This window comes from Euphorbia lathyris, chromosome 3, assembly GCF_963576675.1.
Source record: "Euphorbia lathyris chromosome 3, ddEupLath1.1, whole genome shotgun sequence".
Lineage (NCBI taxonomy): Eukaryota > Viridiplantae > Streptophyta > Magnoliopsida > Malpighiales > Euphorbiaceae > Euphorbia > Euphorbia lathyris.
The window spans coordinates 26,736,042-26,756,125 of NC_088912.1; the positions used below are offsets into that span (position 1 = coordinate 26,736,042).

Here is a 20,084-nt window from a genome sequence, read left to right on the forward strand (position 1 = left end):
TAGCCCTCGAAGCACGGAACAAATTATCAAACAAAATACCAATGCTATCAATCCACAAGCCTTTAAGCAAACTATCCAAAACATACAAATCCCGAACCTGAATCTTGGAACTCTCAACACGACCAAACAAGGAGAAACTCAAATACTTATGAAAGAAGAACACACAATTGTCCTTAATCAACTTGCTTGAAGAGTTTTTGGAATTAAAATAATCTTGGTCCGAAAGAGTTTGCCAAACCGCATCATTATCAAAAGCTTTAGGCTTATCATAAAAATCAGAAGTAGGGAAACCAAACATATTTCCCATTGCTTCATAGTCAATGGTGTAAGGGATACCATTATTCCTAAAAGAGATTGAAGTTTTCTTCTTGTTCATGGTCAAAGTGACCAAAAATTCCACTACATATTCATTAATACACGGGAAGCGCATATGAACGAATGCTTGCCAACCCAAAGCTTCAATAAAGGTATCAATTCGAGTAGAGAAATTTAATGCTCTTACCGAATGGAAGTCTAAGAAGTGCATATCAACAAATTGGCGGTCGGCTTGAGAAAAATGTTTGAAACGAGCGGCTTCTTCCTCCGAATAGATGTCAAAATAAGCTCCACATTGAACCCGAAGGCGATTAGCTTCCGTAATGGCGGGCTTGTTACCAACACGCTTAGTTCTAACCATGGTGATGGTGTTTTGTGTTTTTAGGGTTTGAGAAGAAGAAGAAGAAGAAAAAGGAATTGAGAGAAAAAGTAAAGCTTGAAGATGAGTTTGGGGTTTGGAATATGGAATTGATTGAATAGAAAAGAGGATAGATATTGCAGGAAATAAATTGGGAAGAGTAAAAGTAGATTTTTGGGGAAGAGTTTGGAGTAAGGGATTGGGTAAAAATAGAGGTGATGTGAGGTTTGTGTAAGAGGTAGGTTTATATAGGGTTGTATATGTAGGTGAATAGGTAGAATAGGAATAGGAATAGGCAAAATCGGATTGAAAAGGGAAAATTATACGCGTGTCGCGACCGCGAATGGCAAAGCCACGGCCGCGGCACGCGATTTTCAGGCAATTTTCGCCCTGAAATTCTGCCAAAGTTGCTGCTCATATCGAGAATTAATGAATTCTCGGTAGAGAATTGGTAAAAATGGCCTATTTTGGTTCCTTTTGACATGGTTTGTGCAATTTTGTTGAGGAAATGGTTCCTGAACTTAATATTTAGTGTTCCTGCACTTAAAACTTAAATAAATGTCATTAATTCCAAGGAAAACCAAAGGTTGAAACTTAATAAATTGAATTAAAGTATAATAAATTGATTATGAAGAATTAATGAAACTTAAATGTTCATGTATGCATATAAGTTAAGAGAACCATATTAAATGCATAATAAGTGCATGGTAATACATATTTAATACATGAATTGAATTGATTAAATGAAAACCTAATGCATTAAAAAGAAATTGAGTTATAAATAAAATTAAATGTAGATATACGTGTGGAAAAATAGAAAACCATATTAGTTCAAGTGAATCCTTTTTATCTTAATTTGAGTAAGAAAAATTAGAAATTACTCATATGAAATATGCTAAGTATAGATAATGGATCAAATGGATAAAAATTAAGAATTGAATGAAATAAGATCGTTATTATTTTAACATATGTACAAGTAATGAAAACAAACTAATAATTAATACAAAACAAAATATATACAAAAAAAAAATAAAATGAAAAACATAAACTATTCTACATATTCATCCCTATCTAACGGGATATTTCTAGCCTTAATACGATCAATTTGAAACTGCACGAAAGTTTCACGTTCCGGTGCAGACAAAAATTGAGGCCCTGCTCGAAAGAGACGTTTTACAAGTCCTTCGTGCTCGAGAAATTCATAGTCAATTGTCGGGAAGAATTCATTATCACTCCAGGGAACATCAATGGTACCCTTTGAACCGAGAATTATTCCACAGATTATATTGCCGAACCCAATCTTCTTATCTTTGGATCGAGAGGCGGCGACAAGACCCTCCATCAGAATTTTGGAAGAATCCACTACATTTCCCTGGAATATATCTCCAAGAACATATAAATATGTGTCACGGACCACACTACTGAATGTGCGCCCGAATAAACTGTGACACAGAAATTTGTGTAAATACAGCATGGAATTGGAGCGAAAAGAGTGATTATAGGCGAGTTTTGAATTGAATCGCCAGAATCCAGTGAGCATTCTCCAAATATCCGAGGATGTCATGTCTCATCCAGGATGACGTTTGATTGTATCCCTCGGGGGAAAACCAAACCAAGCATGCAACTCAGGATAGCCGAAAGTGAAGATTTCGCCTTCTCGACGAAAACTGAGACGTACTCGTCGTTTATTAGTGAAACGCACGGTACAGAAGAATTCGAGCAGTCGCCTATTATTGGAAATCGCATTTGGGCGAATTTTGTCCACCCTAGGCGCTCCATATAGCGGCTCATGTCATCAGAAATGCCTAATTGGCTATTAAGAAATTCATCCATATACAACATTCCTGTGAAGAATTTGTAACGGTGATTCCAATAACGCCTACCTTAATCGTGACTGAAGATAGGAAAAGGCGCCCCATATCGCTTGGATAAGTCTGGGCGTTTGTTGATTGAGGCAGCATTGTGCCTAGATGGGTTGTTCTTGGTAGGCATGGTGCAAAGTTTGTGTTACTTTAGCAAAGAACGGTGTTTGTGAAGAAAATCAGAGTTCTGACAAAGATGAAAAGAATTGTAACAGAACTTGAATCCTCTAAGATTAATTTATAAGAGTTTAAGATGAAAAGAGGTATCGTTTCAATTATGAAAAGGTATAAATTGCACCTTTCGAGAATGAAGAAACTTAATGTTTCGTTTGCCAAGAGGTTTGTCGAAAGGGTTAGAGTGTTTCAGACCTGATAGTGCAGGAAACACGCGTGTCGCGACCGCAAATGGCAAAGCCGCGGTCGTGACACGCTGATTTCCTTGCGGAAATCAGGCGTCTAAGCTACCTCCCGATTCACGGTAGAGAATTTAAAATTCTCGGTATGAACAGAGAAATCCTAACCTATTTGGACTGTTCTAAAAAAGAGGATTCTCGGCAGGGAATTCTAAATTCGCGACAGAGAATTGCCTGAAACTTCAAATTCATCTTAATTTCCTAAAAATTAAATCTAAAATCATGAAATAGAAATATTTTATGCATTTAAATCATAGCATAAAGTCATCTAATCATAAAAATGGCATTTTGGAAAAAATAAAATAAAATAAAATATAAAAAAAAAAATAAAAATAAAATAAATGAACAAACATATAAAAACAATAAAACAAAATAAAATGTGTAAGAAAAACTGAGTAATTTATACGTCAGACAATCTTGTTACGAACTCAATTCCTGGTTGGAAAATATTTTCGTAATAGATTTTACATCGATTACCATTAACTTTGAATCGAACTCCGGTAGGACATTCCAGTTCTAAAGAACCATAATCGAATGTTTTGACGACTAAATATGGTCCTATCCATCTGGACTTAAGTTTTCCTAAAAATAAACGAAGTCGTGAATTAAATAACAGCACTTTATCCCCAACATTAAAGTGTTTGACTTTAATTTTGGCATCGTGCCATTTTTTTACTTTTTCTTTATAAATCTTTGCATTTTCGTAAGATAGATGACATAATTCATCTAACTCATTCAAATTGAGCAAACGTTTCTTACCTGCTTGTTGTAAATCAAAGTTAAGTTCTCTAATAGCCCAATAAGCTTTATGTTCTAATTCGACTGGCAAATGACATGTCTTCCCATACACTAAGGGGTACGGAGTCATTCCTATTGGTGTTTTAAATGCAGTACGGTATGCCCATAATGCATTATTGAGTTTAGAAGACCAATCTTTTCTAGAAGATGAAACTGTTTTCTCGAGAATCCATTTGAGTTCTCTATTTGATATCTCTGCCTGACCATTTGACTGAGGATGGTATGGCGTTGATACGCGGTGGCGTACTCCATATTTTTTCATAAGCGTTTCAAAACTCTTGTTTATAAAATGAGTACCGCCATCACTAACGATAACTCTTGGACAACCAAATCTACAGAATATATCGTCAAGAAAATTAACGACAACTTTAGAATCGTTCGTCGGGGTTGCAATTGCTTCAACCCACTTTGAAACATAATCAACGGCGACTAATATGTAAGTTTTACCATTGGAAGGGGGAAAAGGTCCCATGAAATCTATTCCCCACATATCGAAGACTTCAACTTCTAATATGGTTGTGAGGGGCATCTCATCTTTCCTTCCTAGATTTCCTGTTCTTTGGCACTTATCACAACGAGTAATAAATGAACGGACGTCTTTAAACATCGTAGGCCAAAAGAAACCGCTTTCAAATATTCTAGCAGCTGTCTTGTTAACTCCATTATGTCCTCCATAAGAGCTAGAATGGCATTCCGACATTATGGATTCGTATTCATTTTCACCAACGCATCTCCTAATTATCCCGTCACCACAAGTCTTGAACAAAAAGGGATCTTCCCAAAAATATTGTTTAATATCGAAGAAAAATTTCTTCTTTTGTTGGAAATCTAATCCTTCCGGAACAATATTGGCTGCAAGATAATTAGCAATATCTGCAAACCATGGTGACATGGCACTTTTTATTTGATAGAGGTGTTCATCAGGGAAATCATCTCGTATACCGGTAGTTTCACCTATAGGACCGTTTTCATCTTCAAGTCTCGATAGATGATCGGTGACAAGGTTTTCAACTCCCTTTTTGTCTTTTATTTCTATATCAAATTCTTGCAACAATAAAACCCATCTAATTAGACGTGGTTTTGCATCCTTTTTAGTAAATAGATATCTTAATGTAGCATGATCAGTATAAATAATAACTTTTGAACCTAATAAATATGACCTAAACTTGTCACATGCAAAAACTACGGCTAACATTTCTTTTTCTGTTGTGGTGTAGTTTAATTGTGCACCAGACAGTGTGTGACTTGCATAATAAATGACATGAAGTTTCTTATCTTTCCTTTGACCTAAAACACATCTGACAGCTAATTTCAAATGGTAGATCCCAATCGGGTTTAGCAATAACAGGTGCACTGACTAAAGCTGTTTTCAATGTTTCGAACGCTTTAACGCATTCTTCATTAAAATCAAAGGTTGAATCTTTCATGAGTAAATTAGTAAGTGGTTTGGAAATTACAGAATTTTTTTTAATAAATCTTCTGTAAAAACCAGCATGTCCTAAGAATGATCTTACTCCCTTGACAGTAGTTGGAGGGGGTAATTTCTCTATTACTGAGGTTTTTGCTCTATCTACTTCTAATCATTTTTCAGATATTTTGTGACCTAAAACAATTCCTTCGTCAACCATGAAATGACATTTTTCCCAGTTTAATACCAAATTTGTTTCTTCACACCTAGACAAAACTTTATCCAAATTTTCTAGGCACGAATCAAAAGAATCTCCATAAACTGAAAAATCGTCCATAAAAACTTCCATGATATCTTCAATGAAATCATTAAAAATCGCAGTCATACAACGTTGAAATGTTGCAGGTGCGTTACATAGACCAAAGGGCATTCTTCTATATGCAAATGTTCCGTAAGGACATGTGAAGGTTGTTTTATCTTGGTCATCCGGGTAAATGTATATTTGAAAGAATCCGGAGTAACCATCTAGAAAACAGTAGAAAGCGTGACCAGCTATCCTTTCGATCATTTGATCAATGAAAGGAAGAGGAAAATGATCTTTCCTAGTTGCTTTATTTAAATTTCTATAATCTATACAAACCCTCCAACCAGTGGTGGTTCGCGTAGGTATTAATTCACCTTCTTCATTCCTTACAACTGTTATGCCTCCCTTTTTAGGAACACAATGGATTGGACTAACCCATTCACTATCCGAGATAGGGTAGAGGATTCCATTGTCCAGAAGTTTAGTAATTTCAATTTTTACTACTTCTTTCATGTTCGGATTTAGGCGTCTTTGCCTACCCGCTTTAGGTGGCTTATCTTCTTCTAAGTGAATTCTATGCATTACAATACTTGGATTAATACCTTTTAAGTCTGAAATTTGCCAACCCATACTTCCTATCCTATTTCTAACAACTTCTTTCAATTTCTCTTCTTGGACTTGTGTTAATTTGTTAGAGATAATAATAGGTAGAGAATCGCCTTCGCCTAAGAAAGCGTACCTCAAATGACTTGGTAATTCTTTAAGTTCTAATTTAGGTGGAACTACAATTGAAGGCGGAACTGGTCCATCTTCTCGAATCAAAGGTTCTGGGTCCTTATCTTCTAGTTCCCCACTCATTATAGGTTCTATTATTTCTTCTTTTTGAACAATGTCATTTACACATTCTTCAATTAAATCAAGTTTCATACAAGCGAAATCTTTCATAGGATATTTCATTGCTTGGTTCATATCAAACTCAATCTTATCATCTCCTATTCGTAAAACTACTTTCCCTTCCGACACATCAACTAGAGCACGTCCCGTGTTCATGAACGGTCTACCAAAGATTAGCGGACAATTTACATCATAAGCAAAATCTAAAATAACGAAATCGGTAGGAAAAATAAATTTGTCAACTTTAACTAAAACATCTTCAATTATACCGTATAGTCTTTTAGTGGTTTGATCCGCTAATTGTAAAACCATATTGGTACGTTTGATGTCTTCTTCTAAGCCTAACTTATTAAAAATAGATAATGGCATCAAGTTAATACTTGCTCCTAAATCACAGAGACAACTGGGAAATTCAATATCTCCCAATTTACACAGAATGGTAAAACATCCGGGATCCTTGAGTTTAGTGGACAAATTGCTTGACACAATTGAACTACAATCTTCAGTTAGCGAAATGGATGAAATTCCTTCCCAACTGATTTTCTTTGAAATTAAATCTTTGAGGAATTTACCATAATTGGGAATTTGTGTAATCGCATCCATAAATGTTAAATTAATATGCAAATTCTTAAGTTTGTCTAAAAATGTTAAAAGTTGTTTGTCATAGTCCTTGTTGCGGACTTTGTGTGGAAAAGGTGGTTTGGGTACAAAAGTTTTTGTACTAGAGTCAATCGGTGCATCTTTTTGTTTTAATATATCTTCTTTGGGCTTCGGTAAATCAGTTCCAGGTAAAGTCGAATTTCCGGGCATTTTCGGGCCTAAGTAATTTTTCCCTGAACGAAGAGTGATAGCCTTAACATGCTCTTTCGGATTTTCTTCCGTATGGCTTGGAGACTTCCCTCTTTGCGGGATGGAATTGATTTAGCGAGTTGTCCAATTTGAATCTCCAAATTATGGATGCTGGATGATTGGTTTTTAATAAGCTGATCGAATTTATTCTCGATCCGTTTAAAACCATCGTCGTGATTACTTATTTTTCCACTCATAGCATCAATAAATTTGTCGATTTTAGAAATTAGTAGTACGATTTTGATTAGCATTAACATTATTATTGTCTCTCCAGTTAAAGTTAGGATGATTTCTCCATCCAGGATTATATGTATTGGAATAAGGGTTATTATTTTGGTTTTGCCCTTGGACAAAATTTACCTGTTCAATTTCACTCATACCTTCGTAATCCACATCTGTTTGGATTGGCTTACCATTAGAATCACACGGTGCTATAAACCTATCAATTTTGTGCGATAAGGCAGAAAATTGGGCTTGCAACCTCGCTACTGGATCAAGATTCACTATACCTTTAACTGATGATGTTGTTGAGGATGATGGTTTCGCTGATGGTATGTGTCCACGTTCCGCGGGCCACATACTGCTGTTGATTGCCATTTCCTCCAAAAGTTCTCTTGCTTGGGCAGATGTTTTCTTCATGAATAACCCTCCAGACATAGCGTCCAATGAACCTCTAGTTGTAGGATTTAGTCCATTATAAAATGTTTGCATTAAAAGTTCAGCGGGCAATTGGTGGTGTGGGCACAAATGTTGAAGTTCTTTAAAACGTTCCCAAGCCTCATAAAGAGTTTCACTATCATTTTGAGAAAAAGATATTAACTCTTTAATGACTCTTGCGGTTTTTGCTAAAGGAAATTTTTTTGATAAAAATGCTTGGGCTAATTGCTCCCAAGTCTCAAATGTTGCGGCTGGCATAGAAGTTAACCATTCTTTGGCTCGAGCCTTCAAAGTAAAAGGAAAAAGGCGAAGATTGATTGCTTCTGCAGTCACATTTGGTATTTTAAAAGTGTCACAAATTTCTAAGACATTTGTCAAATGGGTATTAGGATTTTCGTTAGGTAACCCGTAAAACGTTACATTATTTTGCAACATATTAAGCAACACAGGCTTAATTTCAAATTGGTTTGCATTAATTTGGGGTCTAACTATATTGTTTGTTACACCGGCCACTCCTGGCCTAGCGTAATCCATAAGTGTGGCCATAACTTCTGGCTCGGTAATTTTAGTTTTTATTGGGGTTTTGTTTTTGTTTTTCTTCTTTCTTGTTCTCTTTAAGAGTTCTTTCAATTTCTGGATCAATAGGATCTGGTGACGTGCCCGAACTTCGAGAACTGCGCATGAACTTGAAATTTCGCACGAACCGAAACTACCTAAAAAACAGAGTTTGAAAAATAAATATGTTAGTAATTGAAAATAAATAAAATATAAAAGTTTGAATAGGTATGAATAAACCTAGATTCGTACTAAAACACGAAAAATTTAAAATTTTGTCAAAAATTTTGGCGTTCCCCGGCAACGGCGCCAAAAACTTGTTGAGCGATTTCCGCAAGTGCACGGTATACGCTTGTAGTAATAAAAGATATCGATCCCACAGGGAACGTTTTTCAACAAAAACTTATTTTGAATCGGTTAAATTTACTTTTAGGTTTATAATATGGGAAAATCGTTTTAATTGGTTTTGGTTTTGAAATTGCTAGAATGAGAATTAGATTAGAATGTGAAGACGTTAGAAAGTATCTGATCTAAGAATGAATTTGCAAAACAGGATCGTTTTAGTACTTTAGAAAAGTAAACAAGTATATTTGTTTGCATTAAGCAAAGAAAACAACTTTAAACTTTGTACGAATTATAAAGATGAAATAAATGATGGATCCTCTAATTAATAGGCTTTGAACGCGACAAAACCCTTATCCGGGATAATTGCCCTTAACCAAATTAAAACTCTACCGAGATAATAATTTGCCTAAGTGTTCAACAAAGTTTCCTTGTAAAGATTTTGAATTAAACCACGTTTTAATGAAAACACCAGCAGTCACTTTAGTGGATTGGTTACCATAAGTGCTGTATAAAAATCTATCGAATAGAACAGACTTTATTAGATGAAATATAAATTGATACAAGTTTACAGAGAACATGGAGCATTGAATTCTTCGACGGCGTGCAAGTGAACGGGTTGTCAATCCTTTCCTTGGGGTTCGTTAGAGTTTGTCAGGCTCAAGGGCGAATCCTCTACTCAATCTTCTCGCTGAATCTTCGTAATAGAGACTGGGTCGGTCCACTACCAAAATATATACTAAACTGGAACAATGTCTAAACGCTACTGAATTTGTTATTATTTTGTAAACAATGTGTGTACATCATATTGCTTTTGAACAGAATCGAAATCTAATTTCTGAATCACTTGATTCGGAATTTCTGCATAAATTCTACACTAATCTCTTTCTTCTACACATATCATTATATTCAACTCTCCATCAACTCTTTATTTATAGATGTTGAAGAGTCTTGATTGAAGTGTCGTGTCCGTTGTGAAGGATCGTGTCTGCTGTGAAAGGACGTCTTTATCCACCCGAATGATCACATTTCATCGAAAACGAAAGTGTGTAACTAGGCTTCTAAAATCTCCTGCTCGTACCGAGAATATTAAATTCTCTACCGAGAATGGGGGATCATCAACTGTACTTCAGACGAAGGGAAGGAGAGGCTGAGGGACGCGTGTCGCGACCGTGAATTTGGGGGCCGCGGTCGCGGCACGAAGCATTTTTCACTTCTTCGCCCTCGTTCGTGTCCTCGACTTGGCGTTATTAATTTTCGTCGTCTTCAACTCCTTTTGTAGGGTTTTTCTTCTATTTTTGAGCTCTTTTTACTCCTATTTGGATTTTACCAAATATTTATGTACCTTGCATGAAAGAAATATATTCGAGAGTAAAAGCTTTCTAAACAGATATAAATAGCATAAATTCGTAGCAATATTGATGTAATTATTGATGATATTTTAGGTATATTTTGGGCTTAACACAGAGCCAGATCTAACCAGCCATTGGGATGCAACTAACAGGCAGTGATATCAAAATAAGCCAGGATATCCGCCATCATCTTTGGGAGAGGTAGACGAAATCCCCTCTCTACATGACTACTATACACGGATAGATATCCGCCTGGCGGACAGGCTGGTCGCTGATGGGCATCTGCTAGTTGGGTTTCATAATTTTTAATCCACGGAAAGCGATCCGCCAGGCTCGCTAGATCGGCAGAGCTCATACGGGATGAAGTGGACTCTGCTCGGGGATTCTTTTTCCTAGGTCGGGCGGAAGGAGAGGCCATTGTCCCCGAAAAACGCCTAAAATCTACGTCCAGAGCAATACCGGTGGCCGAAGTAGAAAGAATTTGACTCCTAGTGGAACGGGTTCGATAGCGATTACACGCCGAGTTACGCAACTCAACTAAATCGGAGCTAACCGTGTCTTCGGAGGAAGATGAATTTCCCGATGATGAAGTGGTCCAACTAAAACTAACTACAATTTCGGGAGGAGGGGTCAAATTAAAAAGCTCAGAGGTTGATCTAGAGGATGACGAAGAACTCCTAAACATTCAGAAAAAATAGAATGAGAAAAGATGAACTTACATGTAAGCGAAAGCTTTGAAAGAACTCTGAAAACTCCCAGGAAAAGCTTCGAGCAATGAAAAGGTAAATGAAGACGTAATGGGGAAGAGAGAGAAAGAGAAGGAAGAAGAAGGCGTCTTCTCTTTCCTTAGACAGTGCGCCCGTTACACGTGTCACTCTACAATTGGCATCGAACAGAGTGCTCATTAATGCAGGTAGTCATGACGGCGCGTAGAAGCTCAAAAGCCCTAAAGGACTTTAAGGGAACTTTGGGGGGGGGGGCTTCTGATAACATTGAGATATTATCCCGAGGACCAAAATGGATATTCACCTAAAGAACGCCGCGTATTGATCCTCCAAAGAGATCCGACTGGCGGATCACCAAGGTCCCATCAAAAGAGACCCACCAGCGAACCTATGAGGCGAATCTCCTTGAACACTCATTCACCATTAGAACGGCTGGGCCGACCGGCCATAAAGACTACTAATGAGCTATCAATTAGCTAACCGCCGGCTTAAAGGTAACTTGTAACCGCCATTAAAGGAACATTAATGGAGACTTTCTAGTTACTGAAAGTTACAACTTTATAGCTATATATAGCCTACGTCTCAGGCTATCAAGGTACACATTCACTTACCCTTTGTCAATTCAGTTTGCCCTCTTATTCTTCCTTACTGACTTTGGCATCGGAGCTTCCCCCCGTCGAACCCAACGACGCCCCCTCAGGGACGAAAGTTGATCAGAATTTCTCCGCTTGTCATCATTCCTGCAAATCGGCCTTTGAAGCATTTACCCTCAACAGGTCTGGTCCTATCTCTGATACTTGGAAATTCATTTGGGCGCTAAAAATCCCTTACCGTATTAGGAGTTTCTTGTGGCTGGGGGTTAAGGACAGATTGCTTACTAATTCGGATAGGCATAGACGACATCTGGTGGATTCAGGAGCTTGCAGTAGATGCAGAGGCCATGATGAAACCTTGTGCCATGCTCTTAGGGACTGCTCTAAAAGTAAAGAGGTGTGGAAGAAAATTCTCCCACACCACATTCTTTCTTCCTTCCTTGCCCACTCTGAGCGTGACTGGTTCTCTGATGGTGTTAGTGGGAAGTTACTGGCGAACATGGAGCATGGCGATATCTTCTTTGCTATCATCTGTCACCAAATTTGGAAGTGGAGGAACGAGGAGATTTTTGGTGATAAAGCTGTCTTTATTTCTAACTTAGCTGAGTTCTTTTCGAAAAAACTCTCTATTATTACTGAGAGCTTCAAAAGGGATTCCCTTGCCAGGTCTACTCAGAAGAGAGATGTCCACCTCATTGGTTGGAGCAGGCCGAGAGAAGGGGTGGTGAAATTGAATACGGATGGCTCCTGCCTCAATGATGGGAAGATTGCTGCCGGAGGTGTTCTTAGAGATGCGGGGGGCGCCTGGCTGTCTCGGTTCATCCAGAATTTGGGGTTAGACTCTTCCTTTTCTGTGGAGCTTTGGGGTATTCTCTCTAGTATCAAGCTTGCTAAGAGTCTGGGTTTTAAGTTGTTATCTGTGGAGTCTGATTACATGGAGGCCATCAAAATGATTTCTGATAATCATGCTATTTGTCTTAATAGCCGAAACCTTATCAAAGCTATTAAAAGACTATGCTCTTCCTTTGAGGTCATAAAGTTCAGCCACATTTTCAGAGAGCAGAACCGGGTTGCTGATCGCTTGGCAGCGGCTGGTCATGAGGGGATGCTGGGCGTCACTACCCTTTCTGATCCTCCTACCTTTCTCTCTTCCCTTCTTTTAGAAGATAGGATTGGGGTCAGCTTCCCTAGGCTGATCCCAAGATATGTTTTCTTTTGTTGGTTGTTTTTCTTTTCCTATTTCTACCAATATATATATATATATATATATATATATATATATATATATATGTTTTTTTATTTAAAAAACAACTCTTTGAATGTGAAGAAAATAAATTTTAAAGTCTCAAGTAGTGTCTTAAATTTCACATAAAAAAATTCTAACTCACAGAGGTCTAGTAACTCTTAAATTGATTTAAAATGTTATATTTATAAAGGTCTCAATAGCCCTTCAAATGTTATATTATTCAATTTAATTTATTTAAAATGATTTACATCAACTATCTAAATATATTTAGAGTGATTTATGACCTCTAAATTTACTCAAAGTAATATCTATTTTAATTTTTCAAAATCCAATTTTATTCCGTCACCTAAATTGAAGAAGTTAATAATATCATTTTAAACAAATTGGACTTACGAGATACTTTATAAATTTAGGAGGCCAATCAGCTTTTTAAGCCAAACAAACGAAACCTTATTAATCTTCATTGATAAACGGTTTTTTTTTACAAAACTAACTCAATGGAGATGCTCATTTACATTTTTAAACTCATTTAGACTCATTATACCAAACTAGAGTCTTCCAATTCCGGATTACTCAAAACACCCTTTATTCACATAAACCCCTCACATTCTCAATCTTGTTTGATTTTTACGAAAGAAGAGGTGATTTTCGAGGCAATTTTTGGTGATTTGCGAATAAAAAACAAATAGAGATAATGGTCAAATCTGGAAAGAAGATGAAATATGTGGATAAAACCAAATTAAAGGTAAGTTTCATCCATTTCTTTTTATTGTTACATTATGTACTTCAGATATGTTATAGGCTTATGTTTAAGGTTTGATTTTATGGTAATTTAGTATGAATTGAATGTGTTATGTTTGGTTAGAGTTAGTGTTAATGGGTATAATGATGAGTTTCGAATTCATTTGGTTGTATTTGTGTGATTTATTGGTCTATAACTTCTAATTTTTGGCTTCAGCATTCATCTGCATAGTTCAAAATTTATGATTTTGCTTTACAATTACAAAATTACGAAACAATAAACCGATAAACCCTCATCCAGAACTTTGCAAATAAGTAAATGAGAACACTTTTGCTGAAAAAGGGCTTCGTAATTCGTCATAAGTCTTCGCATTTGCCTATTTGCGATGCCTTTTTTTTTCCAGCAAAAAGGCTTTGCAAAATGTATATTGTGAACATTCAACATGGATTGTGATTCACAATTTTTAGTCTGTTTCACAATTGTATGTAAATGCGAATAGTTTTTCTTTGTAATTAGTTAAATGTGAAGTTATTATATTTTATCTGAAATGCAAATATTATTGTCTGAAATGCAAATGTATTGTCTGAAATGCAACTACTTTCGTTTTCACAAAGTCAAGTGCCAAAGGTAAAAAAGGATAATGGTGTTAAATTCAAGTATCTGTGGGACTAGGGTTCAAAAGGCATAGTAACAATAACATGTGATATTGTTGGCATGATTGAATTGCAAAGTAGATTGACGCCTTTATAAATAAAGAATTTCAGAAGTAGATGTTTCAGAAATCTTATGGATTTGGATAAGTGGGTTGCTATATACCGCATCCAAATTCCAGTCCACCGCCCATTTTTGACATATTTGTCCTCCTCACTTTTTCTAACAAAAAATTCAAATTCTCTCAAATTCTCTCTACCTTCTTAGGATTTTCAAAAAACCGAGCTAAAATTCAAATTCTCTCAAATCCTCGGTACCTGAATATACAAAAAATGCATAATAGGTTATCATAATGTACATTAAAAATAAAAAAAAATAGTTCGGGGCAATTTCTCCCCATTTTTTGGCTGAACGGGCAGCCTGCCCGTTTCACCATGGGTGGAAACGGGCAGCGCGTACTGCCCGTTCCGTAGGTGGAACGGGCAGCGCGTACCACCTGTTCCATCGGTGGAGCGGGTGGCGCATACCACCCGTTCCATCGGTGGAACGGGTGGCGCATATTGCCCGTTCCCTAGGCTGAACGGGTAGTTCACCCGTTCAGCCTACGGAACGGGAGTACGCTCTACCCGTTCAGGCAAAAATCGAAAAAATAAATAAAAAATTAATCAAACACGTATTTAAGAATCGTAATATTACCTCGTGTTCGAAATCATTACCTTCGGGAATGTTTGGGTCCATTTTTGTAAAATCCAGGATTTTTGCTCGGGAGAGAAAGGGAGAGAGAGCTTTTAAGGTTTTGGATGAAATAAAATGAGAAGGGCAATATGGTCAAGAGGGGGCGATGGACCGGAATTTGGGTGTGGTGAATAGCAATATCCTTTGGATAATGTCTCCTTTTTTAGTGCCATTGTCCATACGTTGTTAACTAGGGAGATTGAGGATAGGATCTCTCCCTATGGAGATGTGGTTCTCTATTGAAGCAGTTGAAATGAGGTTTTTTGATTGGGAGTTTGGGCTTTTCTCTAGTTTGCGGTTTGGTGACGAAGAGGATCAAAAAGCTAAATAGAAGAGAAATAATCAGGAAGTACTTCAAAGGGGTAGATCTCATAACTCACCATCACCTATTTGAAGTGTTTAGAGGTACTGATTGTAGCAAGAATGATGATAGTGAAGCTGTTAGTATTGTGTTGTTTTTCATAATTCACTGTTTGATCACCATTGAGAAAACTTGGTTGGTGAATACTGATTGGCTAGTGCTTACTTATCATCGAACATTGTTTGATGCCTTTCCATTAGTAGAAGTGGCTTGGTATGAGACTTACAAGCCACCTCTCCCCAAGGCAACACATCAAACAATGTTGGATAATCAATAAGCATTAGCTAATCAATATTCACCAACCAAGTTTTCTCGGTGGTGATCAAACAACGATGTATGAAAAACAACATCTCAATACTAACGACTTCACCGTCATACTTCTTGCTCCAATCAATATCTCTGAACACTTCAAATAGGTGATGGTGAGTTATACGATCTACCTTTTTGAAGTACTTCCTGATTATTTCTCTTATATTTAGCTTTTTGATCCTCTTCGTCGTCTTCTTCAAACCAAACCGCAAGCTAGAGATAAGCTCGAACTCCCAATCACCAAACCTCATTCTAACTCATCCAATAGAGCCACATCTCTCTAGGGAGAGATCCAACATGCTCAATCTTCCTAGTTAACAACCTATGGACAATGGCACCGGAGAAGATGACATTATCCAAATTCATAAGATGTTCGAAACATATACTTCTGAAAGTTTATTTGTGAGGGTTTCAATTTACTTTGTACTTCAATCATACCAGCAATATCACCTCTTATTATTATTGTGTCTTTTGAACCCAAACTCTAGATACTTGATTTTACACCGTTATCTACTTTTACCTTTGACACCTGATTCTGTAAAAATGAAAACAGTTTGCATTTCTAACAATACATCTGCATTTTAGACAATATATTTGTAGTTCAGACAAAACAGAACATCTTTGCATTTCATCTTAAAGTTTCTCATTTTAACTAATTACGAAGCAAAGTATTCATATTTACATACAATTACGAAACAGACAAAAAATTGAGAACCGCAATCCATGTTGAATGTTTGCAATATAAATTTTGTTGGGTTTTATGTCCTATATAGACAATTGTTTTATGATATAAATAGTTGTAAATGAATTGTTCCTTTAATCGTTTGTTTAATAAGATATAGTATGTTTAACTATGTAAAAGCATTAATCTTTTATCAGAACTAATTAAGCTAAATAAAAGAAACCCCAAGTTTATTTAAGCAATTATAAAGTGTTCATACAAGCATGAAGTGAGACCATACTTTATAATAAGTCAATAAACTTAAATCAACCCAAGTCAAGTAATATATTCATGGGATTAATATACTGCTATGGAGAATTGCATGTAATAGTGTCTTTTGTTGTGAAAAAAGAGCTGATCTCACAAGCTGTAGGAGATATCTAGGCAATTACTTGGATCTGATGAAGGAGTTCATTAGGATTGGTGACCCGACTTGAGATAACAACATGGATGGATTTATCTAGTGTCACATCTTCATCTTATTGGTATTAGTAGGTATAAGTAATCCTCAGACTCAAATAAACATTAATTAGTAATTCTAGATTATGGATTGTGATACTTAGACTCTGGTTGTGTGCGAGCAGACGTTGGGTATCACATGAAGTAATTGTAGGGTAGTTAATATTAGATTGAGCATTCGTCACTCCTGATAAATAGGAGAAATATCCAAGGACCGCTTGTGGAGAATTAATTGAAATCCTTGCAAGGTGATAGAGTTAAGAGTTGAAATGAAGATTTCACTTAAACTATCTTTCAGAGTTAATTCTACATGGACAAGTAAAATAGACATCTAGTTATATGTAACTCGACATATTCCATAGTTATAAGCTTTGTCTAAGGATATAGCCGATGAAGGATCGAATTATACTAGGCCTAATACGGAAAGATAAATGTCAATATCAACCTGACTTCTTATCGCTTTGGGGGGAATTTTTACTGATCTGCTAGTAACAATCCTCGAACTCATTCCGTTATATATTTAGTTAAAATTAATCAGGTTGAATTAATTCCAATGAATGTATACACCTAGTAGCGATAAGAACCTAATGGGTCGCACATGGGACTTGGAATCGGAGAACGAAATAGTAATTCTGAGGATGAAGATCATAGGGGCCAAAATTTATATGTGCAGGGATTTAATTAATTTAATTGATAAATGTAATTGGATTATAATTATAGTTAAATTAACTTATTATGTGATAATATTAATTAGGTTTGATGTGATTAAATCTCTAATCAAATCAATTCCTTAACATAAATAAATATCTAATTAGGATTAGAATCACTATTTATTTATATTAAGATATAGATAAAGATAATAATTATATTTATTTATCTAATTAGAAAACCTATTTGGAATAGAATTCTAATTAAGTAATTTAATCTAATGCGATTAGGGTTAGAAATTGAAAGACTATATTTAGTCTCCCATACCTGCAAAATTCGGCCAACACAGTCTCAAGGGAAGAAAATTCTTCTGACCTCCATTCGTCTAATTTGCTCTTTCGTTTACTCTCTTTGATCTCGTGTTGATTCCTTTAAAGGCAGTCAATTTAGATTGCTATTTATTGGTTCATATCTAACTGTTTTCTTTTCTATTGATTTCATTGTTTGTGAAACTTGGTTAGAGGATTAGTGGGCATTTCATTTGCAACGATAGATAGAACGATAGAAAAGGTGCACTTGTTTAATCCATTTTTATATGAAATAAAGATTAACATATCTTGGAAAAAGAAAAATAGATAAAATAGATAGAATTTTCTAATTTCGTTGTGCCTAGACTTGTCTATTTTCCTTCACATTCATGAAGCCCTTTTTCGCCATTCATCACAAGTCTTCGCATTTGCCAATTTATGAAGCCTTTTTGGAAAGTTTCGATTTAGAAGCAAGAATATGCACGTGTAGGAAATGACAACTATCCGAGTTTCCATGTAGACACGTATGTAGAGTTGCGTCTGAAATTCGGTTAACTAATGCTTTTATTAGTGGATAGATAGTTACTACAAAAAAAAAATGAAACACTTAAATTGGCTTACGCTGAGTCTATATGTATATCCAGTTGGCCACTAGTCTGAATGGAAGACATGTGATAACTCTATGAAATTTATCCCCCTGTAATTGGAAGACCATCCACCGGTCGATCGAGAAGTCAAAATAGAAGACCATCTCAAAGTGAAGATGTAGTTCCCAAAAGATGTAGCAGGTGCGGGCTTGATAGGCATAATCGGTACAAAGGAAACAAATAAGTATTAGGCATAATCGGTATAAAGGAAACAAATAAGCAAGTAAATTATATTTTTACAATTCCTATATAAACAAAATATATATATATATATATATATATATAATTCATACCTCAACTATGTGTGCTAGCCATCCTAGTTGATATTTAGCATGAACGATCTTTTCTTTAGACTCAAAAGCTTGCCGTCTTTTAGAGATAGCTATTGTTATAGTCTTGTAAGTCTCATACGAAGCCACCTCACCCCACGGGAACATATAAAAAATGTTGGATAATCAATAAGCACTAGCCAATCAGTATTCACCAACCGAGTTTTCTCGGTGGTGATCAAACAACGATGTATGAAAAACATTGCAATGCTAACGGCTTCACCATCATTATTCTTGCTCCAATAAGTATCTCTGAACACTTCAAATAAGTGATGATGATTTATGAGATCTACCCTTTTAAAGTACTTCCTGATTATTTCCCTTCTACTTAGCTTTTTGATCCTCTTTGTCATCTCCTCTAAATCACCAAACCGCAAGCCAGAGAAAAGTCCGAACTCCCAATCACCAAAACTTATTTCAACTCTTCCAATAGACAACCACATCTCTCTAGGGAGAGATCCAATATGCTCAATCTTCCTAGTTAACAATGTATGGACAATGGCACCGAAGAAGGAGACATTATCCAAAGTCGTAAGATTCCCAAAACATCTACTTCTGAAAGTCTTTATCCATGAGGGCGTCAATTTACTTTGCAATTCAATCATGCCAACAATATCACCTCTTACTATTATTGTGCCTTTTGAACCCAAACTCTGCAGATACTTGAATTTTACACCACTGTCTGCTTTTACCTTTGCCAATTGACTCTATAAAAATGAAAACAATTTGCATTTCAAACGATACATTTGTATTTCAAATAATATATTTGCATTTCAGGCAAAATACTTGCATTTCAGACAAAACAGAAGAACTTCGTATTTCACCTTTAGGCTTCACATTTAACTAATTACGAAGCAAAACTATTCGCATTTACATATAATTGAGAAACAGAGTAAAAATTGCGAATTGCAATCCATGTTGAATGTTTGCAATATATATTTTGCGAAACCCCTTTGGTGAAAAAGAGCTTAGCAAATAGACAAATGCAAAAACTTATAACGAATTGCGAAACCCTTTTTTAGTCAGAGGGCTTCACAATTCATCAGAAAATTTCTCATTTACCTATTTGCCAAGTTCTAGACGAGGATTTATGGGTTTATTGCTTCGCAATTTTGTAATTATGAAGTAAAATAATAAATTGCGAAGTATCGTAGATGAACACTGAAGCAAAAAATTAGAAGTTCTAAACCAATAAACTACAAATATACAAACCCAAATAGGTTCGAAAATCATTATTGACTTTAATCATAACCAAACATAACAAATTTAATTCATGCTAAATCACCATAAATCAAAACTTTAAATATAAACCTATTACATAGCCAAAATACACAATGCAGGATCCAAAAGAGACGTAGGAAACTTACATTTGATTTAGTTTTATTCACATATTGCATCTTTTATGTGTGGATCCATGTTACATATGTCAAAATATATATGAAAGGTCATCCATTTGACATGGAGAACCAAATGCTTCTAATAATTTGTTTTGGTAACCCAAAA

General features: G+C 35.9%; 1 non-coding gene across 1 annotated transcript; it reads left to right on the top strand.

Moving 5' to 3' along the window:
- Nucleotides 1–7,928: 7,928 nt before the first annotated feature.
- Nucleotides 7,929–8,035, top strand: LOC136225174 (small nucleolar RNA R71). Its single transcript, XR_010686904.1, has one exon. It is a non-coding gene; the product is annotated as a small nucleolar RNA R71 (small nucleolar RNA).
- Nucleotides 8,036–20,084: the final 12,049 nt, after the last annotated feature.